The sequence below is a fragment of the Saimiri boliviensis genome, chromosome 1 (assembly GCF_048565385.1).
Source record: "Saimiri boliviensis isolate mSaiBol1 chromosome 1, mSaiBol1.pri, whole genome shotgun sequence".
NCBI lineage: Eukaryota > Metazoa > Chordata > Mammalia > Primates > Cebidae > Saimiri > Saimiri boliviensis.
Window position 1 is genome coordinate 126417055 of NC_133449.1, and position 27124 is coordinate 126444178.

The window sequence follows — 27124 nt, forward strand, 5'->3', positions numbered from 1 at the left end:
CAGCCCGCGCGCACCCTACCCTGTCTCCCCCGCCTGGGCCCTGATTGGGCACGACCCGGACTCCTGGGTGTTCATTGGAGCCGCCAAGTGCTCGTCACCGCCCCTTCAAGCTAGCTCAGAGGCCGCCTACTAGCAAGGTAGGTGGCCCGGCCGGCAGAGCCATCAAGGGCGCCCTGGAGAGTGACCCTCGGACCCACCGCCGCCGCCATTTTCCGGCTGTGCCAGCCCCGCCCCGAGGAGAAACCTGCCGGGTGCCTGTTAGAATCCTGCGAGTTGTTCACTTGTTTTAAGAGGCGGGAACGCTAGCCGCATTCTCTTAAATAAGAGTGTAGGGTGGGGGCGGGGCTCTGCGTGTCTCTGCAGAGGCTGGGGGCTCCGGGTGAAACCGCCACTGCAGAATTATAAATGAGACAGTGAAAGAGATCTGATCTAACCAGTTTCATCTTGCTTCTGTCCTCGTTCATTCCTGGGCATAGGCTAAACTAACTTTGGGAGAATTTAGTTTATAGTTTAAAACAAAGAGGAGAACAGCCCTTTCCCAAAACAAGTCTCCTTGCCTGGAGACTAGACTGCCTTTGTAGAACTAATAAATTAGCCACAAGAGTAGAAATTATGGTTTAGGAGTCATGCAGCTGGAGGCTACAAGATTCTGACCCTCCCTAAACTGCTCCTAAGATCTGTACTTGAGAAATTCTGCTGACCCTGCATGTGATGGATCAGCTGATCAATTTATTGATCACCCAGATCAATAAACTGGTTAGTCTGAACTTGTGGTCCCCACCCAGGAATCCACGAACCAAATCAGTGCAAGAGGACAGCTTCAGTTCCCTGTGAATTCATCTCCAAACCAACCAGTCAGCAGTCTGGACTCACTGGCCTTCCCCCACCCACCAGATTATCCTTAAAAACTCTGATCCCCGAATGCTCAGGGAGACTGATTTGAGTAGTGATGAAACTCTAGTCTCCCTCACAGCGGGCTCTGCGTCAGTTACTCTTTATTGCAGTTCCTCTGTCTTGAAAAATCGGTTGTCTAGGTACTGGGCAAGGTGAACCAATTGTATGGTTACAAATTCGGGGGTTCATCTGGGATAGCCCTTGCAGCTACCTGCCCACAATTCGGTAGCCCCCCTCTGGCGGCAGATCGAGAAGCCAGCCCAAGCAGCCACATAATTCTCTTGGACTAGGGGCTGACTCTGGCACCCTCTCTGCTAGTGGGGAACTGCCGACCCAATGTGCATGGACTTAATTGCAATGGAGAATGGTCTTGGGGAGACATCCCTTAACTGTAGCCATATCACAGGGTATCTGCCTGTTGCTCCATGGTGGGGTGCTGGAGCCAGGTCATAGAGTGTCTGTTTTGTCGAGTAGTGCATATCCTAGGTTCTGCCAATGCCTTCTTCTCCCCATGCAGCCCATTGGGGAGCATCTTACAAAATTTAGAATCATTTTATGGTTCCATAAAACAGAAAAGGGTGATTTTCTCTTGTAAAATGGTTTGACCCCCACAGCTATGGCACAGCGAGAAAGGTCATCTGTTCTTCCGGAAGCTGCAGAGAAAGGGAACCCGGAAACGTAGTATGCTGACAGAAAGGGTGAGAAATCCTTACCACCCAAGTTTCTGCTTTCTCTCTCTCTCTCTATGTAAATGGTAACTGTCACTGTTTGCCTCCTCTGCAAGGGTTTAATTAATAGAAAAAAAGTATCTGTGAGACTACTGTAGTAGATTTGGTGCACTTTGTGCTAAGAATTTATCTTTCTGCAGTGGAGAGAAGGGTATCAAAGGAGATACCCACTTTCTAACAGGCTCAGGAGACCATATATATATATATATATATATATATATATATATATATACATGGGTTTAGGACCTCTTTAAGGCCATGTTTCAAGCCATCCCTGCAGGCTGGTTGGTTACAAACTTTGCTACAGGTCCCTGAAACCAAAAACAAATCAAATTTCTCTGTCTTGTTTTGTGTCCTTAAGAGCTTAACCTTATGACCATGTGGGGATGCTTTCTCTTGGTCTTCACCATCCAAGGACAGGAAATTTGGGGTTCATGTCATAGCCCTAAAAATTACCTCGAGCAGTTAAAAGCCTTTGCAAGTTTGAAATTGGCTGCTTCAGACTTCCGGGAAAAGCAATAGAAACTGCTCAATGCTGTGTATAACTTAGTTAACTAAGGCTTTATCTTTTGACATTGTTGACCTGAGTTCAATTCTTGGCTTCAGGAATGATGCCTTTCTGGTTTGTTCTTTGTGTAACTTTGCCATTTATTGGGGGGAAAATGGCTAGTTTCTCATTTCCTGTCTTGACTGTCTTGGATCTTCCTTTCTTTGAAACACCTTATGCGTCCATGGTTAAATTATAACCTTAGTTAAAACTTATAAATGTTTTTAAGTTACCATGTGGAAACTTACCTATGGTAGAATTCAGACACCAGAAATATTGGCTGTCCTGGCTAGAGTCTGGTAATAAGCGATTTAAAAGAGCTCTGTAGTTAAAATAAGCTTAATACCTATCTATCTATCTATCTATTATCTATCAATCTACCTAGATATCTCCCTACGCTGTACAAATATTTAAAAGGCCTTTATGTTTTTTATCTTCTTGGATCTTATTTTTCTGAAGAATAAAGAGGGTTTTTTCTTCTCTGTCAACTCAATTGTTTTTCTCCATTTTATGTTCTTGCCACTCAATGTCAGCATGAGAGAACCTAAGATAAATTCTAACAACCTGGGACTCCTGAGAAAAAGCAGAGGAGGCACCAGAAACCTGTTTTTCTCATGGAATGCCAGGAATTGAAGGAAAAAAAAAATAGATTCCTCTCAAAATCTAAGGCTCTGTTCTGTTGTGCATTGTGTTATCTAATGGCTTTTACTTTTGGGGTATCAAAAATTACTTTGCATTATGGAAGAGCTTTTAGTCTTGCTGTGTAATAACTAGGTAGGAAATATATTTTAAGGGATGGTTAATGGCAGTTATGGAGGGATATTGGGTCTTTGCATGCTTGGATCAGAGAAGCATGCTCTTGGCTACCTGGAAGAAATGGAAGCATCCCCACTCAACCCCCCACTGAGATATGAGACTCCAGTAGGGCTGACTGGCTTTAGGTTGCCTTGCAATCAAATGCATGGTAAGAGCATTGCATGATCTTCTCCCACAGTATTTCCTTCCTTTTTGTGGATCCAGGATACAGTATAAAATGGCACCCTTAATTTTGGGGATTTGTTTGCCTTCTAGCTGTGCCTGCTTATTAGGCCCTAGAAAACACAAGGTTTCCTGTTCCTCTTCCTCCAAGTGTTCCACCCTGAAGCCAGTAATCCAGTTAAGAAACTGACAAATGAAAAATCTTAACAACTACTGGATCTTCTATCTGTCTGTATATTGATATGTGTTGTGTATGTAATGTTTATATATAAAAGAAGTCTGATCAATTGGCTTAGAAAAATAGGAGCTTAAATCATATTTTATCAGAAAAAAAGTAGACGCTTTAATGCCTTTTGTTCATATGACTTTAGTAATCTTTTGGAAACAGATTTTAAAATTATTGGTAAAAGAAAAATGTCTTGAATTTAGACATTTGGTCTAAACTAAGGTCAGATATCAGATTTGCTAAATGCTTTAAAGTCATAAACTGCTTCTTTGACTTTTGAAAGTTGTTCAATTTACCTACTTTGGAGCATAGATTATAGACAAGGCCTGGGGACTGTGGAGAGCCATGCTCCCTAGCTATGCTGAAAAGAGTGAGACCTTATCTGCACTTCTGTCTGATGTTCTAGGCTCCATCCCTAGTACATAATTAAAATCACTTATCAGGTTTTTCACCAAAATAAAAGTTGCTAAGAGTTAACATTGTAACATGTAATTAAGAGACTGGAGAAACAATTTTATATACAAGATTGCAAGTTATAGAAGGAAAGTAGAATGTGGTTTTGGTGGGAGATTATAAGAAGACATGGGAATATGGTTTTTGTTAAAGGTAATGTAATTTTGTCTAGTTCGGAGGGTTTTAAAGATTGTCTTAACCTAAAAGAGTAATGGGACAAAAATGAAGGTTTAAGCAAGTTGAAAAGGGTTTGCAAAGGGTTAGTCTTGCGAAAAAGTTCTGTGGGTATATGCAAGTTGGCTAAGATTTAAAGGGATTTATTTAGCTTTTTTCCATAGGTTAAAATATTAAAATAGAAGTACACTGATGCGGGGCCAGAATCTGGGCCCATGTGTCTGAATAACAGGGCTTCCTTAAAAATTGATCTGTTGGCTGCGGCTGTAATCCCACCTGCCTTAGCAGGTGGATCACTTGATGTCAGGAGTTTAAGACCAGCCTGTCCAATATGGTGAAACCCTGCCTCTACTAAAAATACAACAATTAGGCCAGGCTTGGTGGCTCATGCCTATAATCCCAGCACTTTGGGAATTGGAGGTGGGCAAATCACCTGAGGTCAGGAGTTTGAGACCGGCCTGGCCAACATGGTGAAACCTCGCCTCTACTAAAAATACAAAAATTAGCTGGGCATGGTGGCAGGCATCTGTAATCCTGGCTACTTGGGAGGCTGAGGCAGCAGAATTGCTTGAACCCAGGAGGTCGAGATTGCAGTGAGCCAAGACCCTACCACTGCACTCTAGCCTGAGTAACAGAGGGAAACTCTATCTGGAAAAAAAACCAAACAACTTTAACGGGTGCTCTTGAATGCATGTTTCAGGGAAAAAAAAAACTTTAGCTTTTAACAATTGAGTAAAATAGACTCCTGTGGACAAAGTTTGGAGCATATTTGTTTCTCTCTACCTGATTTCTCCAGAATTTGGAAGCTATTTGTGAGTATTTTCAACTTGTAGCAGTACAGTTATTTGCATAAATGCAATAAGAATCTGTTTTCTGGCCAGGTGCAGTGGCTCATGCCTGTAATCCCAGCATTTTGGGAGGTTGAGGCGGGTGGATCATGAGATGAGTTTGAGACCAGCCTGGCCAACATGGTGAAACCCCATCTTTACTAAAAATACAAAAATTAGCTGGGCATGGTGGTGGGCACCTGTAATCCCAGCTACTCAGGAGGCTAAGGCAGGAGAATCGCTTGAACTCAGGAGGGGAAGGTTGCAGTGAGCTGAGACCTCACTATTGCACTCCAGCCTGGGCAACAGAGCAAGACTCCATCTCAAAAAAAAAAAAAAAGACTGGACATGGTGGCTCATGCCTGTAATCCAAGCACTTTAGAGGCCAAGGCAGACGGATCACCTGAGGTTGGGAGTTCAAGACCAGCCTGACCAACATGGTGAAACCCTGTCTTTTTTTTTTTTTTTAATAAATCAATTTTTAAATTAATTTTAAAAATATATATTTTCTTTTGTAACAGGACACAATTGGTGAAACTGATTGTTTTACTAAGGCTTTGACAGGAATAGCATGCTTTCTTTAAAGAATCAAAGTTGACTTATAGAGCCAATAAGCCAAAAAGTTGACTTATATAAGTTCCTTGGAAAATTTGGCCTCATACTTTTTTGAGACAGACTCATACACAGTCCCTGTACAAGGTTTCTGACCTATGGTAAGTAAAGAATGCCACTTTCTAACAGGCTCAGGAGACCTAAGTTATCTTGACACTTCAAGAGGATAGGAATTTACCCAACTCTTGGTATTTGAGGGTACAAACTCATGGCTGGGCTTGGCTTTAAAAAAGTCTTATCTAAGATTTCTTATGGAACTGAGTTCCATCAAAGCCAATTTTAAAAGCCTATGTAGCTGGGCGCGGTGGCTCAAGCCTGTAATCCCAGCACTTTGGGAGGCTGAGGCGGGTGGATCACGAGGTCAAGAGATCGAGACCATCCTGGTCAACATGGTGAAACCCCGTCTCTACTAAAGATACAAAAAAAAAAATAGCTGGGCATGGTGGCACGTGCCTGTAATCCCAGCTACTCAGGAGGCTGAGGCAGGAGAATTGCCTGAACCCAGGAGGCAGAGGTTGCGGTGAGCCGAGATTGCGCCATTGCACTCCAGCCTGGGTAACAAGAGCGAAACTCCGTCTCAAAAAAAAAAAAAAAAAAAAAAAAAGCCTATGTAAAGGCCAGGCACAGCGGCTCACAACTGTAATCCCAGCACTTTGTGAGTCCGAGGCAGGCAGATCACAAGGTCAGTAGTTCAAGACTAGCCTGGCCAATATGCTGAAACACCAGCTCTACTAAAAATACAAAAAGTGAGCTGGGCATGGTGGCAGGTGCCTGTAATCCCAGCTACTTGGGAGGCTGAGACAGGAGAATCACCTTAGCCTGGGACACATAGGTTGCGGTGAGCCAAGATCACACTGCTGCACTCCAGCCCAGGCAACAGAGAGAGACTTTGTCTCAAAAAAAAAAAAAAAAAAAAAAAAAACCTATGTGAAAAATAATTACTCTTGCTTCATTTTATGAGAATAATCAGGCCAAGTGCAATAAGACTACAGTTTATTTTTTATACAAATCAGTTCTATCATGATTTTTAATGAAAATGGAAACTGGAAAAAAAAAAAATTATGCTTCAGAAGAAAAACTGTAGTACACCTATTGTTAGCTGTTCCTGAGTTTTTTCTGCAGTTTAAACTAAATCCTAAATTCTTTGGAACTTACAAGTTTGGAACTTACTAGTTTGGAACTTACAAGTTCCCAAACTAATGCTTTCAAATCTTTACTTTTAAAATTGGGAACTGCACTCCTTACCCTAGTACTCACTGTTTCCCTTATAGTACACTGTTCCCTTAAACACAATACTAAAGCTATAGGTGACAATAGTAATGGCTTTGTCATGCAAGCCTTGGAACCCCAATCACGCCTGCATGAGTGCACTTAAGCAGTTCCAAAGCAGTTCCACTCCTGTCCTTGCAGTCAACACCTACCCCACTACACCCCTGATCAACAGGAAGAAGTTAGGGTATTTGCCCTTTTTCCATCTTCATTAGCAACACTTTAAGGTTAAGGTGTTATAAACCCAAAGGGAAGGATTGAAACCACATTGCAAAATTATAACTGAGGCAGTGCAAGACATCTGGCCTAACCAACACCATCTTGCTTCTAACCTCCAAGCTGTCCTTGTTCATTCCTGGGCATAAGCTGAACTAACTTTGGGAAGAACTTAGTTTATAACAAAGAGGGTAACAGCCCTTCCCAAAACAAATGTCATTCTTGCCTGGAGACTAGACTGCCTTTGTAGAACTAACAAATTAGCCACAAGATTAGAAACTGTGGTTTAGGAGTCTTGCAGCTGGAGGCTACAAGATTCTGGCCCTCCCTAAACTATTCCTAAGGTCAGTGCTTGAGATATTTTGCTGACCCTGCACTTGATGGATCAGCTGGCACCACCCAGATCAATAAACTGGTTAGTCTGAACTTGTGGCCCCCAACCAGGAACCTACTCAGTGCAAGATGGCAGCTTCAGTTCCCTATGATTATATCTCCAACCCAACCAATCAGCAGTCTGTACTCACTGGCCTTCCCCAACCCACCAAAGTATCCTTTAAAACTCTGGGTCAGGTGCAGTGGCTCACGCCTGTAATCTCAGCTCTTTGGGAGGCTGAGGTATGTGGATCACTTGAGGTCAGGAATTCAAGACCAGCCTGGCCAAGATGGCAAAACCTCATCTCTACTAAAAATATAAAAGTTAGCCAGGTGTGGTAGCGCACGCCTGTAATCCCAGCTATTAGGGAGACTGAGTGAAGTAGAATTGCTTAACCCGGGAGGCAGAGGTTGCAATGAGCTGAGATCTCGCCACTGCACTCTAGCCTGGGCAACAGAGCAAGACTTTGTCTCAAAAACAAAAAAAGGCCAGGCACAATGGCTCACACCTATAATCCCAGCATTTTGGGAAGCCGAGGCAAGTGGATCACTTGACGTCAGGAGTTTGAGACTAGCCTGATCAACATGAAGAGACCTGTCTACTAAAAATACAAAATTAGCTGGGTGTGGTGGTGCATGCCTGTAATCCCAGCGACTCGGGAGGCTGAGGCAGGAGAATTGCTTGAACTCTGGAGGCAGAAGTTGCAGTGAGCCAAGATCGTGCCATTGCACTCCAGCCTGGGCAACAAGAGTGAAACTCTGTCTCAAACAAACAAACTCTGATCTCCAAATGCTTAGGGAGACTGATTTGAGTAATGGTGAAACTCTGGTCTCCCGAACAGTGGGTGCTGCATAAATTACTTTCTCTATTGCAATTCTCTTGTCTTGATATGTCATCTCTGTCTAGTCACCAGGCAAGGTGAACCCATTGGGTGGTTACACCAGGATGGGGTAGGGGACAGTGAAGACACCACTAGTGAACGGGTACTACTCAGGCCTTTGATAGCTGCCATCAAAACCCTCCTCAGCTGCCCTGCCTGGCTCTCCCAGAAGCACCCCAAGTACTCTTCTCTCTGCTAACTCCTCAGTCTGAGAATAACCCATGTCACCATGTGAGAGCCCAGGACAGTCTGGAGGGAGTCACATGGGCAGGCAGCCCATTGCAGTCTGCAAATGTGGTAGCCTTTTGGTAAAAGGGCAACAGAAAGGAGTTTGTTGGGGCAGATGCCCCAGGTCAAGTAGTACCTGTCCCTCTCTTTTTGACCCAAAGGTGACAGTGTTGGAAAGTAAACAGGTTTACTCACCCGTGAGCAACCTGGCTAAATGATCTTGAAGTGTATTAAATTACTATTCTGTATCCAACCTCATTAAAATGAAACTCCTGCCTGTCTAAATTGTTTCCTGCTTTTTAAAATCTTATACTTTACTGTTAATATTTTTTCCAAAAAAATAAAATAAAATAAAATCTTATACTTAAGCACCTTATTGACAGGAGAAAAAAATATTATCAACTGTCTTGGTGTGAAATGGACTCCTGGTTCCAAGGCATTTAAGAATTTTACTGTAGCTAGGCCGGGCACCATGGCTCACATCTGTAATTCTAGCACTTTGGGAGACCGAGGTGGGCAGATCACGAGGTCAGGAGTTCAAGACCAGTGTGACCAATATGGTGAAACCCCGGTCTCTACTAAAAATATGAAAATTAGTCAGGCATGGTGGTGTGGCCCTATAGTCCCAGCTACTTGGGAGTCTGAGGCAGGAGAATCACTTGAACCCAGGAAACGGAGGTTGCAGTGAGCCAAGATTGCGCCATTGCATTCCAGCTTGGGCGACAGAGTGAGACTACATCTCAAAAAAAAAAAAAAAAAGGAATTTTACTGTAGCTAAAGAGTTATGTGATTTTAGATATTCTTTTTTTGAGACGGAGTTTCGCTCTTGTTACCCAGGCTGGAGTGCAATGGCGAGATCTCGGCTCACCGCAACCTCCACCTCCTGGGTTCAGGCAGTTCTCCTGCCTCAGCCTCCTGAGTAGCTGGGACTACAGGCACGCGCCACCATGCCCAGCTAATTTTTGGTATTTTTAGTAGAGACAGGGTTTCACCACGTTGACCAGGATGGTCTTGATCTGTTGACCTCGCGATCCACCCGCCTCAGCCTCCCAAAGTGCTGGGATTACAGGCGTGAGCCACCGCGCCCGGCCTTAGATATTCCTAATAAAAGTAACTAAGAATTTTACTGTAGCTAAAGAGTTATCCGATATTAGATGTTCTTAATAAAAATAACTGTTTCTCCAAAGAGAGATTATGCTTTCCTGGGAACCAAAATTTAGGTCTCTCCTATCCAGCCTGTCTGATCTTAGTTTGGATTAATGAGGTTTTATTTCATCTGGAAAGCAGTGAAAAAGACATATGTATGTAACAGAAAGTAGTAGTTAACACTGTGTTGAGCCAGGCTTTTTTTGTGTGTGTGACAGAGTCTCACTCTGTTGCTCCGGCTGGATCTCAGCTCCCTGCAACCTCCGCCTCCCAGGTTCAAGCAATTCACATACCTCAGCCTCCAAAGTAGCTGGGATTATAGGCACATGTCACCATGCCCAGCAAATTTTTTGTATTTTTTGTATAGAGACAGGGTTCAACTGTGTTGCCCAGGCTGGTCTCAAACTCCTGACATCAGGCAGTTGCCTGCCTTTGCCTCCCTAAAGTGCTGGGATTGCAGATGTGAGCCATTGAGCCCACCCTCTAAAAACTTTTTTTTTTTTTTTTTTGAGACAGAATTTCGCCCTTGTTACCCAGGCTGAAGTGCAATGGTGCAATCTCGGCTCACCACAACCTCCACCTCCTGGGTTCAAGCAATTCTCCTGCCTCAGCCTCCTGAGTAGCTGGGATTACAGGCACGTGCCACCATGCCCAGCTAATTTTTTGTATTTTTAGTAGAGACGGGGTTTTACCATGTTGACCAGGATGATCTCGATCTCTTGACCTCGTGATCCACCTGCCTCAGCCTCCCAAAGGCTTGAGCCACTGTGCCCGGCCTTAAAATCATTTTTAAAAGGAGCCAATGAGGCCTGCGCAAGCCCCAACCCATTGGTGGTTTGGGGTTGCTATCTGCCTCATAAAGCACAGTGAAGGGTTTGTCTTTTGGGAAGACAAAGTGTCTTCTCTGAATAAGCCTCCTACATAGTTGATCTTGGCATCTTCCAGGAATAGAAAGGCAGGGCTTGAGGCCTCCTGGGTCCGGGTTTTCAGTTGAGGTCAAGAGTGAATACAGTAACCAGAAAATCCAGAGTGGGGTGTAATTACCTCCGGAACTCTTCACTGTTAACTCAGCCTGGACTTTGAGACAGTTAGAGAAGTGGATTTCTTAATAATAATAATTTTTAACAGGAGCACTTTGTAAGTTTGATTTTATATGTATACATAAATTTTCTACCGATAGCCTATAAAACAAACGAATCCTCAGAAATGCCTCTCTAATGCAGCGATTTTCTCCATCTCTACTGCTTCTTTCCCATCAGTACATAAACACAATTGAGTTCATCTTCATAAAAGTGTTTGGGGATAAAAGTGTTTTTGTATTTTTTTGAGATGGAGCCTCACTCCATCAGCTAGGCTGAGGTGCAGTGGCACGATCTCAGCTTACTGCAACCTCCACCTCCTGGGTTCAAGCAATTCTCCTGCCTCACCTTCCTGAGTAGCTGGGATTACAGGCATGTGCCACTAGGCCTGGTAATTTTGGTATTTTTAGTAGAGACAGGGTTTCACCAGGTTAGCCAGCCTGGTCTGAAACTCCTGACCTCATGATCTACCCACCTATGCCTCCCAAAGTGTTGGGATTACAAGTGTGAGCCACAATGCCCAGTCAAGGATAAAAGTTTTTAAAAATAGGCTTTAACTCTTCCGCTTTCTGGATACCACTTCACTTCCCACAGCTAAGATTTTTAAGAATGCAATGGCATATATAGGTGGCCTTTCATATTTACAGGTTCTGCATCCAGGGGTTCAACTAATTGTGGATGGAAAATACTTGAAAACAAAATTGCATCTGTACTGAACATGTATCCACTTTTTTGTCATTATTCCCTAAACCAGCAGTCCCCAACGTCTTTGGCACCAGACACTGGTTTCATGGAAGACAGTTTTTCCACGGACAGGGGTAGGATGGTTTGGGGATGAAAGTGTTCCACCTTAGATCATCAGTCATTAGATTCTTATAGCAACCTAGATCCCTAGCATGCACAGTTCACAACAGGGTTCGCTCTCCTGTGAGAATCCAGTGCCACTGCTGATCTTACAGGAGGCAGAACTCATGCAGTAATGTGCTGTGAGCACCCCTCCCGTAAACAATGCAGCATAACAACTATATGGTATTTACATTGAATTAGTCATAAGAAATCTAGAGATGATTTAAAGTATATGGGAGGATGTACATAGGTTATGTGCAAATACTATGCAATTTTATATCAGGGACTTGAGCATCCACAGGAGGCGCTAGAACAAATCCCCCGCAGATAACGAGGGATGACTGTATATGTTTGCTGCCTCTATTTCTGTACCTCCCTATCATTTCTTCCTCTTTAGAAATAAAAAAATCAAGGCTGGGTGCGGTGGCTCACGCCTATAATCCCAGCACTTTGGGAGGCCGAGGCGGGTGGATCACGAGGTCAAGAGATCGAGACCATCCTGGTCAGCATGGTGAAACCCCGTCTCTACTAAAAAAAAAAATACAAAAATTAGCTGGGCATGGCGGTGCATGCCTGTAGTCCCAGCTACTCAGGAGGCTGAGGCAGGAGAATTGCTTGAACCCAGGAGGCGGAGGTTGTGGTGAGCCGAGATCGCGCCATTGCACTCCAGCCTAGGTAACAAGAGCGAAACTCTGTCTCCAAAAAAAAAAAAAAAAAAAAGAAATTAAAAAATCAATTTTTTGACAGCATTCTCTCTACCACCTTTTTTAAGGTACTAATAGTACCACCTCAGATGACCTCCCTTCAAGTCAACAAACTTTTTTTTTTTCTTTTTCTGAGACAGGGTCTCACTCTGTCACTCAGGCTGAAGTGCAGTGCACTCATCACAACTTCTGCATCCTGGGCACAGGCAATTCTCCTGCTTCAGCCTCTCCAGTAGCCAGGACTACAGGTGCAATCACACTGGGCTAATTTTTGTATTTTTTTGTAGAGACAGGGTTTTTGCCATGTTGGCCAGGCCGGTCTTGAACTTCTGGGCTCAAGAAATTCACCTGCCTTGGCCTCCCAAAGTGCTGGGATTACAGGCATGAGCCACAGTGCCCCGCCCATAATCAACAAACTTTTTCTGTTTTTACTTGTGTGTCCCCAGAACAATGTTGAAAAAGTATATTCCCTCCTTGCATTTTTTGAGGTGATCAAAGATTATGAGTTTAAATGATTGCAAATTATGCAATTTCTGGATAGTTATAAATATTAATTTTAAAATAAAGATGTTACATCCTTTTTTTTTTTTTTTTTTTTTGAGACTGAGTTTTGCTCTTGTTGCCCAGGTTAGAGTGCAATGGCATGATCTCAGCTCACCACAACCTCCACCTCCTGGGTTCAAGCGATTCTCCTGCCTCAGCCTCCCGAGTAGCTGGGATTACAGGCATGTGCCACTACACCTAGCTAATTTTGTATGTTTTAGTAGAGACGGGGTTTCTCCATGTTGGTCAGGCTGGTATGGAAGTCCCGACATCAGGTGATCCTCCCACCTCAGCCTCCCAAAGTGCTGGGATTACAGGTGTAAGGCACCATGCCCGGCCATTACACCATTTTCAAATGTAACCAAAAAGTGGAATCTATATCACAGCAATTTAGTGCCTATCATTTTTTTTTTAACTTTTTTAAATAGATAGGGTCTCACTATGTTGCCCAAGTGGGGTCTTGGGCTCCTGGGCTCAAGCAATGCTGCTGCTTTTGCCTTCCAAAGTGCTGGGATTACAGACATGAATCACTACACCCGATCCCTATCATTATTCTTATTTTTTTTTTTTTTTTTTTGAGACGGAGTTTTGCTCTTGTTACCCAGGCTGGAGTGCAATGGCACGATCTCGGCTCACCACAACCTCCGCCTCCTGGGTTCAGGCAATTCTCCTGCCTCAGCCTCCCGAGTAGCTGGGATTACAGGCACGCACCACCGTGCCCGGCTAATTTTTTTTTTGTATTTTTAGTAGAGACGGGGTTTCACCATGTTGACCAGGATGGTCTCGATCTCTCGACCTTGTGATCCACCCGCCTCGGCCTCCCAAAGTGCTGGGATTACAGGCGTGAGCCACCGCGCCTGGCCTTTCATTATTCTTTTTTTAAGAGTTGCTAATGTTACTTTTCCTCCTTCATCTGCTTATTCCACAGAATTTTATCCTAATGAAGTATAGGTACAGCATAAATTATTAATATTATTATTTTGAGACAGAGTCTTACTCTGATGCCCAGGCTAGAGTGCAGTGGCATGATTTTGGCTCACTGCAACCTCGGCCTCCCAGGTTCAAGCGATTCTTCTGCCTCAGCCTCCCGAGTAGCTGGGACTACAGAGACACACCACCATGCCCAGCTGATTTTTGTATTTATAGTAGAGACAGGGTTTCTCCATGTTACCCAGGGTAGTCTCAAACTCCTGACCTCAAATGATCCCCCTGCCTCAGCCTCCCAAAGCACTAGAATTACAGGCGTGAGCCACCAGCCACCACACCCATCCATAAATTCTTTTTTTTTTTTTTTTTTTTTTTTGAGACGGAGTGTCACTCTTGTTACCCAGGCTGGAGTGCAATGGCGCGATCTCGGCTCACCGCAACCTCCGCCTCCTGGGTTCAAGCAATTCTCCTGCCTCAGCCTCCCGAGCTGGGATTACAGGCAGGTGCCATCACGGCCAGCTAATTTTTGTATTTTTAGTAGAGACGGGGTTTCACCATGCTGACCAGGATGGTCTCGATCTCTTGACCTCGTGATCCACCCACCTCGGCCTCCCAAAGTGCTGGGATTACAGGCGTGAGCCACCGCGCCCAGCCTCATAAATTTTTTATTGATCCCTCATCATATGCTCCTGTATCTTACACAAAAAATAGCAAAAAAAAATTTTTTTTTTTTAAGAAGGAGTCTTGCTTAGCCACTCAGGGTGGAGTGCAGTGGCACCATCTCGGCTCGCTGCAACCACTGTCTCCTGGGTTCAAGTGATTCTTCCATCTCAGCCTCCTGAGTAGCTGGGATTACAGGTACCTGCCATCTCATGCCTGGCTAAATTTTGTATTTTTAATAGAGACGGAGTTTTGGCATGTTGTCAGGCTGGTCTTGAACTCTTGACCTCACGTGGTCCGCCCGCCTTGACCTCCCAAAGTGCTAGGCTCACACCCAGAAATTAATTTTTTTATGTCAGATGCACAGGGAAATAAATTAAATTTTTTAAAAAATTTTTTATAAGTCTCCAAGGTTATTTTTCTGGACTGAATTTTTATTTCTATTGTTAGTATACAAAATGTCAATAAAAATCGCAGTAGCTCACTTCTGTAACCCCAGCACTCTGGGAGGTCAAGGTGGGTGAATCACCTGAGGTCAGGAGTTCATAACCAGCCTGGCCAACATGGTGAAACCCCATCTCTACTAAAAATACCAAAAGTAGCTGGGCGTGATGGTGCACACCTGTAATCCCAGCTACTCAGGAGGAGGCTGAGGCAGGAGAATTGCTCCAACCCAGGAGGCAGAGGTTGCTGTGAGCCAGGATCACGCCACTGCATCCCAGCCTGAGTGATAGAGTGAGTCTCTGCCTCAAAAAAAAAAAAAAAGAAATCATAAAAATGTGTTGGATACGTCTCATAATGAGACAGGTAGAACTGATCATTCTTTTCAATTAGTATTATTAGTTGAATATTAGTCTAGAAAATACAGTGGTGATCATCAAATCTCTTATTTTTCTTTTTTATTGAGATAACACTAAGAAACTTACATAATTAAATAGTTGATAATGAAGGATGGTTCTTTAAATTTTGTGTGTGGATGCCATATTGTTCTATTGTCAACTTAGTCAAACTAGGTATTTCCCAGAATTATCTTCCATATATAGAGTTGGCTAAAGAGAAATTTGTTTGGGAAGCAGAAGTGAAACAGGGCCATTATACTTTTTGAAACTCTGCAGTCAGATGGAGTGATAGATAAAGGCAGAGGCAACTGGTGCATTCCAGCTTGTACTGACTCTTCTCTTTACTTTCAGTACTTCTTCCTGTATTACGGGCCTAATGACCAGCAAGGGCCCCAGACCTACAGAGGCAACAGCTTCTCCAACTTCTCTATGACTTTCCAACTCCTTGTCCTCAACTCAGGGAGTCAGTTGGGCTTCACTTGGGTTCTTTCTTCCTATGCTACGAAATGGAAACTCTCCAGGGAGTCAAGGAGTTACATAGATTCACTACCACAATTATGCAATTAAACATTACGTTATCATCATTCAGAAAAGTTCCCTGTGTCCCTTCTCGGAAAAGCTCCCTGTGCCCCTTCGCAGCCAGTCCCTTTCCTCAACCCCTGGCCTTTGACAGCCATAATCTGCTTTCTATCACTATAGTTTTGCCTTTTCCAGGATTTCATATGAATGAAATCATACAGTATGTTGTATCTGGCTTCATTCCACTAGTGTAAAGCTTTTGAGATTCATCTATTTTGTTGTATCAGTAGTTTGTTGCTTAGTATCCCACTGTATGTATATACTGACATTTGTTTATCCATTTGATGGACATTTGGATTGTTTCCAGGTTGAGCTGCTATGAATATTTGCATGTCTCCTCCAGGTAAATATCCAGAAAAGGAATTGCTAGGTTGTATGGTAAGTATTTCATCTTTTAAGAAATTGCTGGGTCGGGTGCTGTGGCTCACGCCTGTAATCCCAGCACTTTGGGAGGCCGAGGCGGGTGGATCACGAGATCAAGAGATCAAGACCGTCTTGGTCAACATGGTGAAACCCCGTCTCTACTAAAAATACAAAAAATTAGCTGGGCATGGTAGCGCATGCCTGTAATCTCAGCTACTCGGGAGGCTGAGGCAGGAGAATTGCCTGAACCCAGGAGGCAGAGGTTGCGGTGAGCCGAGATCGTGCCATTGCCCTCCAGCCTAGGTAACAAGAGTGAAACTCTGTCTCAAAAAAAAAAAAAAAAGAAATTGCTAACCTGCTTCCAAAGTAGTTGTACCATTTTGTATTCCCACCAGCAGTGTATGAGAGTTCTGCTCATTCTGCATCCTTGCCATTACTCCATATTGTCAATCTTTTCATTTTTATTTTTATTTATTTATTTATGAGACAGAGTTTCTCTCTTGTTGCCCTGGCTGGAGTGCAATGGCTGATCTTGGCTTACTGCAACCTCTGCCTCCTGGGTTCATGCAATTCTCCTGCCTCAGCCTCCCAAGTAGCTGGGATTACAGGCACCCACCACCACTCCCCACTAATTTTTAGTATTTTTAGTAGAGACGAGGCTTCACCACGTTGGCCAGGCTGGTCTTGGACTCCTGAACTCAAGTGATCCACCCGCTTCAGCCTCTCAAAGTGCTGCCATTACAGGTATGAGCCTCCGTACCCGGCCTTAAAGTAATATTTCATAGTGGGTTTTGGTTTGGGTTTTGGGTTTTTGTTTGTTTGTTTGTTTGTTTTTGAGACAGTCTTGCTCTGTTGCCCAAGCTGGATAGCAATGGTGCAATCTCAGCTCACTACAACTTCTGCCTCCCAGGTTCAAGAAATTCTCCCACCTCAGCCTCCCAAGTAGCTGGGACTATAGGCATGTGCCACCACACCCCACTAATTTTTATATTTTTGGTAGAGACAGGGTTTTGCCATGTTGGCCAGTCTGGTCTCAAACTCCTGACCTCAGGTAATCCACCCACCTCAGCCTCCCAAAGTGTTGGGATTACTGGCGTGAGCCACCGCGCCCAGCCTCATTGTGGTTTTAATTTATACTTCCTTGTTGAGTAGTCTTCTTAAGCATTTTTTCATATGTTTATTGACCATTTATATCTTCTTTTATGACTTGTCTTTTGAAATATTTTGCCCATTTTTAAATGTAAAAAATTATCTTTTGTTATTTAAGTTGTTTATATATTCTGGATATAAGCCCTTTGCTCAGATAGGTTTTGAAAATATTTTCTCCAATTCTGGGCTTGCCTTTTCATTCTCTTAATTTTGTCTGAAGAATACAAGTGCTTTATTTTGATTATGTCCAGTAAATCAAAACAATTTTTTTTTTAAATTTTTTGAGATGGAGTCTCGCTCTGTCACCCAGGCTGGAGTGCAGTGGTGCAGTCTCAGCTCACTGCAACCTCCTCCCCGCTGGTTCAAGCAATTCTCCTTCCTCAGTCTCCCAAGTAGCTAGGACTACAGGTACGTGCTACCATGCCCAGCTAATTTTTGTATTTTTAGTAGAGACAGGGTTTCACCATGTTGGCCAGGATGGTCTTGATCTCTTGACTTCATGATCTGCCTGCCTCGGCCTCTCAAAGTGCTGGGATTACAGGCATGAGCCACCATGCCCGGCCCCCAAAAAATTTTTCCAATTTGTGTTCTATTTAAGAAATCTTTGCTTATTCAAACTTCACAAGGTCTTTGTTTTCCTTTAGAAACTTTATGGGTTCTTTTTACACTTATATCAATAATACTTTTTTTTTTTTTTTTTTTTTTTGAGATGGAGTCTTGCTCTATCACCCAGGCTGGAGTGCAGGGGCACAGTCTTGGCTCATCGTAACCTCTGCCTCCCAGGTTCAAGCATTTCTCCTACTTCAGCCTCCCGAGCACCTGGGACTAAAGGCGGTTGCCACCACACCCGGCTAATTTTTTTTGTATTTTTAGTAGAAACAGGTTTTCACCATGTTAGCCAGGATGGTCTCAATCTTCTGACCTTGTGATCTGCCTACTTCAGCATCCCAAAGTGCTGGGATTATAGGCACGAGCCACTGTGCCTGGCCTCAGTGATACATATTGAGCTAACTTTTATATATGATATTACGTAAGGATTGGGGTTCATTTTTTCCCCGTATGGATATCGAATTGCTGTAACATAATTTGTTGAAAAGATTATCCTTTTCCCCCATTATAAAGGGCTTTGTTGAAACCCAGTTCACCATATATGGGTGTGCCTACTTCTAGACTCTTGTTTCATTGATCTAGGTCTGCCCTTATGCCAATTTCACATTATCTTGATTATTGTACCTATAAAGTACTGAAATCAGTTAAATATACGTCCTCCAACTTGGTTGTTTTTTGCAACATTTTTTGGCTGTTCTGAGTCCCTTGCTTTCCCATAGAAATTTTAGAATCACCTTGTCATTTTTACCCCCAAAAAATGTCTGATTGGATTTTGATTGGGACTGCATTTAATCTTTAGATTAATTTGGGGAGAATTAATGTCTTAGCAATATGCAATCTTCCCAACTCATGAACATAGCATATCTCTTATTTATTTATTTATTTATTTACTCCTCCATTTAACTTTACTCAGCCATGTTTTTTAACTTTAGTGTAGAGGTCTTGCGTGTATTTTGTTTAATTTTTCCTTAAGTGTTTTTCTGATTTTTGTGCTATTGCAAGTGGTATTTTAAATTTTTCAATTTCCAGTTCTTCAGTGCTAGTATATAGAAATACAATAGTTTTTATGTTGACTTTGTATCCCACAATCTTTCTTTTTTTTTTTCTTTTGAGACAGGGTCTCACTCTGTTGCCCAGACTGGAGTGCAGTGGCACAAGCTCTGTTCACCTCAACCTCTGCTTCCCAGGCTCAAGTGATTCTTCTGCCTCAGGCTCCTGAGTATCTGGGATTATACACCACCGTGTCTGGCTAATTTTTGTATTTTTAGTAGAGACAGGGTTTCACCATGTTGGCCAGGTTCGTCTCCATCTCCTGACCTCAAATGATCCACCCGCCTTGGCCTCCCAAAGTGCTGGGATTACAGGCATGAGCCACCTCGCCGAGCCATCCCACAATCTTTCTGTTAGTTCTAATATCTTATTTTGATAAATTCCTTAGAGTTTTTTATATACACAATCATGTTTTCTGCAAATAAAGACAGTTTTGCTTCTTCCTTCCCAATCTGTACATATGAGTCCATTTTCTGTTGCTATAACAGAATACCTGAAGTTGGGTGATTTATTAAAAAAAAGAAAAAGAAGGTGATGGTGACACTAAAAGCTTAGACTTCACCACTGTGCCGTATATTCATGTGACACACTGCACTGGTACTCCTTACATTTATACACATTTTTAAAGAGAAAAAAAAAGGATTTGTTTCTTATAGTTTTGGAGGCTCAGAAGTCCAAGGTCAAGGGGGCACATCTGATGAGAGCCTTCTTGATGATTGGGACTCTACCGAGTCCTGAGGTGACCACAGGGTGTCCCATGACGAGGGGGCTGAACATGCTAATGTGCTGTGCCCAGGTCTCTCTCTTATAAAGCCACCAGTTTCACTCTGATGATAACCCATTAATTCATTAACCCTTTAATACATTGATCTATGAATTAATCTATTCATAGGGGTAGAACTCTCTTGATCCAGTCATCCCTAAAGGCCCTGCCTCTCAACACTGCCACACTGGTGATCAAGTTTCAACATGAGTTTTGAAGAGGACATTCAAGCCTTAGCACTGTGCTTGTTTCTTTTTCTTGCTGTATTTCACTGACTAGAACCTTTGATACAATGTTGGAAAGAAGTTGTGGAAACCGACACCCTTTACTTGTTCCCAGTTTTAATGACAAAACATTCAAACTTTTACCCTTTTCCAATGATGTTCCTCTAATGTAGATCTACAACTCTGACCATCTCTCCTTCTAGGTAAAATGAGCAACTAGATGCACCACTCAAAGTTTTGCCTGCTCAGAAGATTTCCTTTGACTACTATTCTCAGGACCACCTTGAGTGGGGTTATAGCAATCTGTGATGCAGAAACATCTGTAACAAGGAACTAGACTTGAATTTTTTTTTTCTTTTTTTCTGAGGCAGGGTCTCACTGTCACCCAGGCTGGAGTGCAGTGGCATGATCACCACTCACTTTAGCCTCAACCTTCCAGGCCCCAGTGATCCTCCCACTTCAGCCTCCCAAGTAGCTGGGATCACAGGTGCATGCCACCATACCCAGCTATTATTATTATTATTATTATTATTTGGTATAGATGGGGTCTTACCATGTTGCTCAGGCTGTTCTCAAACTACTAGGCTTAAGCAGTCCTCCTGCCTCAGCCTCCCAAAGTGCTGGGATTATAGATGTAAGCCTTGGCCAGCTGGTGATAGAGGATTCCCCATGAGGCCATAGATGTGGGTTGAGAGAGAATATACCAGGAGCAGTTACTCAGAGAACTTGCTCCTGCATTTAGGACCTGCTCAGACCCAATCTCATTTATACCATTTCCTTTAATAGTGACTCCATTATTAAATAGATGGAGTGCACTCCCAACTTTATGGCTTGATGAGTCATATAATACCCAATTTATCATTAAGAAATAATATTTAGGCTCAGCTCAGGACACTTGGTAATTTGGTAGCCCATAGCCAAGGGCTTTAATGTCCACTAGGGCCAAGTGACATGCTAGAAACTGTATCTCAAAAGGAGAGTAGTTCTCTGCAGAGGACAGTATTGCATTTCTTCTAATTTCATCTTAAGTCCTCTCTCTGGAGAGTAGGTATAAATTCTAGCCCTGTCCTGACTCCAGGGCTCCAGGAGAGGTGGCCATGGATGTTTGCAGTACGCCATTGACAGGATATTTCATTATCTGGCAGATGGCTTAATTTTTAAGTGTCAGACCCATGACCAGGTGTCCGTCTCACAGGAAACTTGTTTATACTGGCAGACACCAGTGTGGCTCTTGTTTATTCCTACAAAGATAGCCACCTCACTGGGAGGAGAGTTGGGTTCGGGTGTGATGCTCAGGTGAGTTGCAGAGGAGGCAACACAGCAAAACACATGACAACAAAAGCAATGTATTGCTTACAGATCCCAGAGAGAAAAGGGCCACATGCTTCTCAGGGCCAGTGAGGAGAGGAAAACTGGTCAGGACATGGGTGCTTAGATGGGTAGTGGGGAGTGAGAGAGAAAGCAAGGGGCTAATGTCTATATTGGGTCCAGTGCATTACCAAAGCAGGTTTCCTGAGAGGAGTTTTGGGGGATTTTTGGTTTTGGGTTTGGGGATTTTTTTTTCGAGACAGAGTCTCACCCTGTGGCCTAGGCTGGAAGGCAGTGGTGCGATCTCAACTCACTGCAACCTCTGCCTCATGGGTTCAAGTGATTCTCATGACTCAGCCTCACAAGTAGCTGGGATTACAGGTGTCTGGCACCACACCCAGCTAATTTTTGTATTTTTAGGAGAGATGGGGTTTTGCTGTATTGCCTAGGCTGGTCTTGAACTCCTGACCTCAGGTGATCCACCTGCCTCAGCCTCCCAAAGTGCTGGGGTTACAGGCATGAGCCACCACGCTCAGTGGGGCTTTGGTTTTTTTGAAACAAGTTCTCTCTGTTGCCCAGGCTGTAGTGCAGTGGTGTGATCACAGCTCATTACACCCTCCACCTCTCAGGCTCAAGCAATCCTCCCACCTCAGCCTCCTAAATATCTGGGATCACAGAAGTGCACCACCATGCCTAGCTAATTTTTAAATTATTTTTGGTAAAGACAGGGTCTCACTGTGTTGCCCAGGCTGTCTTGAACTCCTGGCCTCAAGCAATCCTCCCACCTCAGCTTCCTAAATATCTGGGATCACAGAAGTGCACCACCATGCCTAGCTAATTTTTAAATTATTTTTGGTAAAGACAGGTCTCACTATGTTGCCCAGGCTGTCTCAAACTCCTGTCCTCAAGTGATCCTCCCACCTCAGCCTCTCACAGTGTCGGGATTACAGGCATGAGCCACTGCACCCAAAAGGAGTTATAAGTGGTAAGTTTAGAACAAGCAGGCATAAGTACCATGGGTTCACACTGTGACTGAGAGGTGGCCACTGCAGCATGTCTGGGCAGTCCATGTTGGGTGAGGGGATTGGTGGAGCAAGTCATATAGGTAGTATCTAGCTGTCCACGGGGAAATGATCATCAGGAGGTGGTTGTATAAGGCAGGTGTCTAGACTGATCACGTTGAGGAACTAGGAGTAGGTGGAGAACTGGAAACTGTGTCAAGAGTGACTGAGTCCTGCTTTTTTTTTTTTTTTTTTTTTTTTTTTTTTTTTTTTTTGAGATGGAGTTTCGTACTTGTTGCCAGGCTGGAGTGTAATGGTGAGATCTCAGCTTACCACAACTTCTGCCTCCCGAGTTTAATCAATTCTCCCGCCTTAGCCTCCCAAGTAGCTGGGATTACAGGCATGCGCCACCATGCCCAGCTAATTGTGTATTTTTTAGTAGAGACAGGGTTTCTCCATGTTGGCCAGGCTGGTCTCAAGCTCAGGTGATCCCCCCACCTCAGCCTCCAAAAGCCAGAATTATAGGCCTGAGCCACTGTGCCCAGCCAAGTCCTGCTTTTTTTTTTTTTTTTTTTTTTTTCATAATTAAAACTGTTTTGGAAGTATTTATTGTTTTTTTATTTATTATTATTATTATTATTTTAAGACGGGGTTTTACCATGTTGGTCAGGCTGGTCTTGAACTCCTGACCTCAGGTGATCCGCCCACCTTGGCCTCCAAAGTGCTTGGATTACAGGCGTGAGCCACCACGTCTGGCCACAAGTCCTGCTTTTTTTTTTTTTTTTTTTTTTTGAGACGGAGTTTCGCTCTTGTTACCCACCCAGGCTAGAGTGCAATGGCGCGATCTCGGCTCACTGCAACCTCCGCCTCCTGGTCTCAGGCAATTCTCCTGCCTCAGCCTCCTGAGTAGCTGAGATTACAGGCACGAGCCACCATGCCCAGCTAATTTTTTGTATTTTTAGTAGAGACGGGGTTTCACCATGTTGACCAGGATGGTCTCGATCTCTCGACCTTGTGATCCACCTGCCTTGGCCTCCCAAAGTGCTGGGATTACAGGCTTGAGCCACCGCGCCCAGCCTAAGTCCTGCTTTTTAAATGAGAAAGGCTAACCTATATTTAAAATGAATGCTGAGGCAGCATACAGTTATAAAAATTTTGCCAGGTGCAGTGGCTTATCCTGTAAGCCCCACACTTTGCGAAGCCAAAGCTGGAGGATCACTTAAGCACAGGAGTGTGAGACCAGCCTGGGCAACATAGCAAGACATTGTCTCTACAAAAAAAAATTTTTTTAGGTGAGCCAGGCATGGAGGCACACACACCTGTAGTCACAGCTACGTTGGGGACTGAGGTGAGAGAATGGCTTGAGCCCAGGAGATCAAGGGTGCAGAGAGCCATGCTTGCACCACTGCAGTCCAGCCTGTTGAGACAGAGTGAAACCCTATCAGAAAAAGAAAAGAAAATACCCTGAGTCGCAAATGCATTGCATACACCTAACCTAGAGGACATCATAACTTAGCCCAGCCTACCTTAAACATGCCCAGAACACTTACACTGGCCTACAGTTGGGCAAAGTCATCTGTCCATACAGCCAACTGTAGAGTATTGGTCATCCAGCCTAGTGATCCTATGGCTGGCAGAGCTGCAGTCGCTGCCGCTGCCCAGCATCACAAGAGAGCATCGTACCACATATGACTCACCTAGGGAAAGATCAAATCCAGCATTCAAAATACAGCTTCTACTGCTTCGACTGAATGCACATCGCTTTCATATCATTGGTAAAGCAAAAAAAAAACTTAAGTTGAACCTTCATTAAGTCAGGGACTTTCATGACAATGTCACCTTTTGTTCTGGGCCCCACTCAAAACTGATAGCCTTTTAAGTTATTCAGAAAATGGATCAGAGAAGAACATTCAAATGTGGTATATGTTGCCTCCAAAATCCAAACCCAGTGAACATTGTGCCTCTTTCTTAGTGGTAGTAGGGCCCAGTTCAACATGCCCCAGACCATAAGGCCCCCAGAAGTTTCACTGAATTTTTGTGGGATTTATTTCCCACCCTCTGGCACACATATGTCTCATCAAGGTGGCTAGAATAATTACTACTTCTGATCGGCATATTATCAGCATATTAGACCAGTGCGATATCCTGTGGAGCAGAGAAGAGATCTCTGCAAACTAGCTGATGACAGATGACTGGGAGTTGATATAGTCCTGAGTTTGGATAATGAATAGGTATTGCTAGCCCTGTCAGCTCAGAGCAAACTGCTTTTGATGGTATTTACTAAAAATTACTGAGGAAAAAAGCATTCTTCAGATCAATAGCTGCATACTTTGCTCCAAGGGATGCATTGATTTGCTTCATGAAGGAAGGCTCACCTAGAATAGCAGCTGCAAATGGAGTCACAACCTAATTGAGTTTATGATAATCCACATAATTATCTAGGATCCATTTTGGATCTTCACAGGCTAGAGAGCTAAGTTGAATGGAAATCATCAGCTCTGTGTCTTTCAAATAATTGATTAGTGGTGGCACTAATCTCTGCAATCTCTCCAGGAATGCGGTGCTGCTTTTGACTTGCATTCTGTAGGTAGAAGCTAATATTTATATGGTTTATCTTCTTTCTTTCTTTCTTTCTTTTTCTTTCTTTTTTTTTTTTTTTTCTTTTGAGATGGAGTCTCGTTCTGTTACCCAGACTGGAGTGCAATGGCACATGCTCAACTAACTGCAACCTCTGCCTCCTAAATTCAAGCGATTTTCCTGCCTCAGCCTCCTGAGTAGCTGGGATTACAGGCACATGCCACCACACCTGGCTAATTTTTGTATTTTTAGGAGAGAGAGCGTTCTACCGTGTTGGCCAGGCTGGTCTCGAACTCCTGACCTCAAGTGATCTGCCCACTTTGGCCCCAGAGTGCTGGGATTACAGGCATGAGCCACCGCTCCTGGCCTCTTTCCTTTTGTTTGATACGGGGTCTCAGTCTGTTGCCCAGGCTGGAGTGCAGTGGTGCAATCACAGCTCAACTGCAGCCTCAGTTTCTTTCTTTCATCCTCTATTTTTCATTTTCTTTTCCAATTCAGCGTCATTTATATTGTCTCTGAAACTTAGCTTCCTTATCTGTGAAATACAGATAGTGATGCCAGCCTTACTTCTGTGCAGGGGTTGTTGTAAAGCTCAAATGAGATTGTGTTAAAATAACATGAGATTGTGTTAAAATACGCTGAAAATTGTAGAACCCTCTACAGGGTGTAAGGAATAAATGCTAGAATTATTATTACCTCCTCCCATCTCCTCCTATATAGAAAACTGAGATTATAGTCCCCTTGTTACACTTTCAATCTATGTTTTTTGTTGTTTTTGTTGTAAGTACTTGGAATCCACTCAAAGTAGTTTAAACATAAATAGGGAATCGAATTTGAAAGATCCAGAAGTGTCTCAAGAAGCTCAAAATTCACGGCAGGAAAGGCACTTACGTGTCATGAGGTGGTGGAAAATGAACTGAAAAGACATTGGGAACTGTGGTCATGAGAGTGCACCTCTCGCATCTCTGACTGCCAAGATGCTGGGAGCAGAGCAAGGCCCCCTGCTGCTGGGCTTTGAAACCTGTCACTGCATTTGCACTGAGATCACCCTTCCTGTGAGCTGCTCCCACCCGGTGCCTGAGTGCAGCCCTGCCATACTAAGGCAGGCCCATTTCTGGGAGATGGGGGACTCCTCTGAGAGGTGGCTTTGGCTCAAGCAGGCCACATCAGCTCTGCCAAAGCTTTCTTAGAACTACACTACCTTTTTTTTTTTTTTTTTTTTTTTGAGACGGAGTTTCGCTCTTGTTACCCAGGCTGGAGTGCAATGGCGCGATCTCGGCTCACCGCAACCTCTGCCTCCCGGGTTCAGGCAATTCTCCTGCCTCAGCCTCCTGAGTAGCTGGGATTACAGGCACGTGCCACCATGCCCAGCTAATTTTTTGTATCTTTAGTAGAGACGGGGTTTCACCATGTTGACCAGGATGGTCTCGATCTCTCAACCTCGTGATCCACCCGCCTCAGCCTCCCAAAGTGCTGGGATTACAGGCTTGAGCCACCGTGCCCGGCTTACACTACCTTTTAAGCTGGGTACTGTGATCGTGTGTAGTCACAGCTACTCAAGAGGCTGAGGCAGAATTCTTGAGCTAAGGAGTTTGAGGCCAGCCTGGACAACATAGGGAGACTGTCTCTGAAAAAAAGAGAAAGAACTGCACTGTGTTCTAACACCTCAACCCATCCCTCCCCACTTCCCGTCTCCTCGAAGGGGTTACACCTGTATTGCAGCTCTCCTAGGCTCTTCCAGCTTCCTCCCATTCCCTTCACAAGTGTTTTCCCAGCACATCTCATGCACATTTAGTCCTATCTGGCCATCGCTCAGAAGACTCGAACCTTAGGACAGGAACCTAAGTAATTCCTCTTTCGCAACTCCAAGTCTATGTGAACTCCTGCTTATTTTCTTTCTACTTTTCTACTTCCTTTCTGCTTGATTCTTCTTTCACCCAACCCCCACTTAATCTCAGCTTTTCCATTTATATAAAGAAAAATGTCTGACCCACAGTTTCTAAATGTACAGATCCTTCCAGTGTGAGCACTAATTGACACTGATATCTTTGAATCCTCACTTCAATCTCCCAAAAGAAAGACTCGAATGCCTTCACTTGGATTAGGAGCCCATCCCTGGTCCAGTTGTGGCAGTTATGGCCAAGGAGACAGGTCTCATGAAACAGTATTACTGAGATTCACATCTCAGCTGATGATCTGCCGTGTTTAATGAGAAAATGGAAACAAATCAGGTCAGGTGCAGTTACTTAAAGCCTGTAATATCAGCACTTTGGGAGGCCAAAGGCAGGAGGATCACTTCAGCCCAGGAGTTTGAGACCAGCCTAGGCAACATGGCAAAACTCTGTCTCTACC

At 43.8% G+C, this 27124-nt stretch overlaps 1 long non-coding RNA gene across 2 annotated transcripts; it reads left to right on the forward strand.

The window, feature by feature from the left end:
- The first annotated feature begins 49 nt into the window (after window positions 1–49).
- LOC141585271 (uncharacterized) lies at window positions 50–22426 on the forward strand. 2 transcript variants are annotated; one of them, XR_012518671.1, is made up of 3 exons: window positions 50–137; window positions 1509–1592; window positions 15501–22426. It is a non-coding gene; the product is annotated as an uncharacterized LOC141585271 (long non-coding RNA). The 2 variants fall into 2 exon arrangements; XR_012518670.1 differs by having other exon boundaries at window positions 79–1592; window positions 15501–16835; window positions 18967–22426.
- Window positions 22427–27124: the final 4698 nt, after the last annotated feature.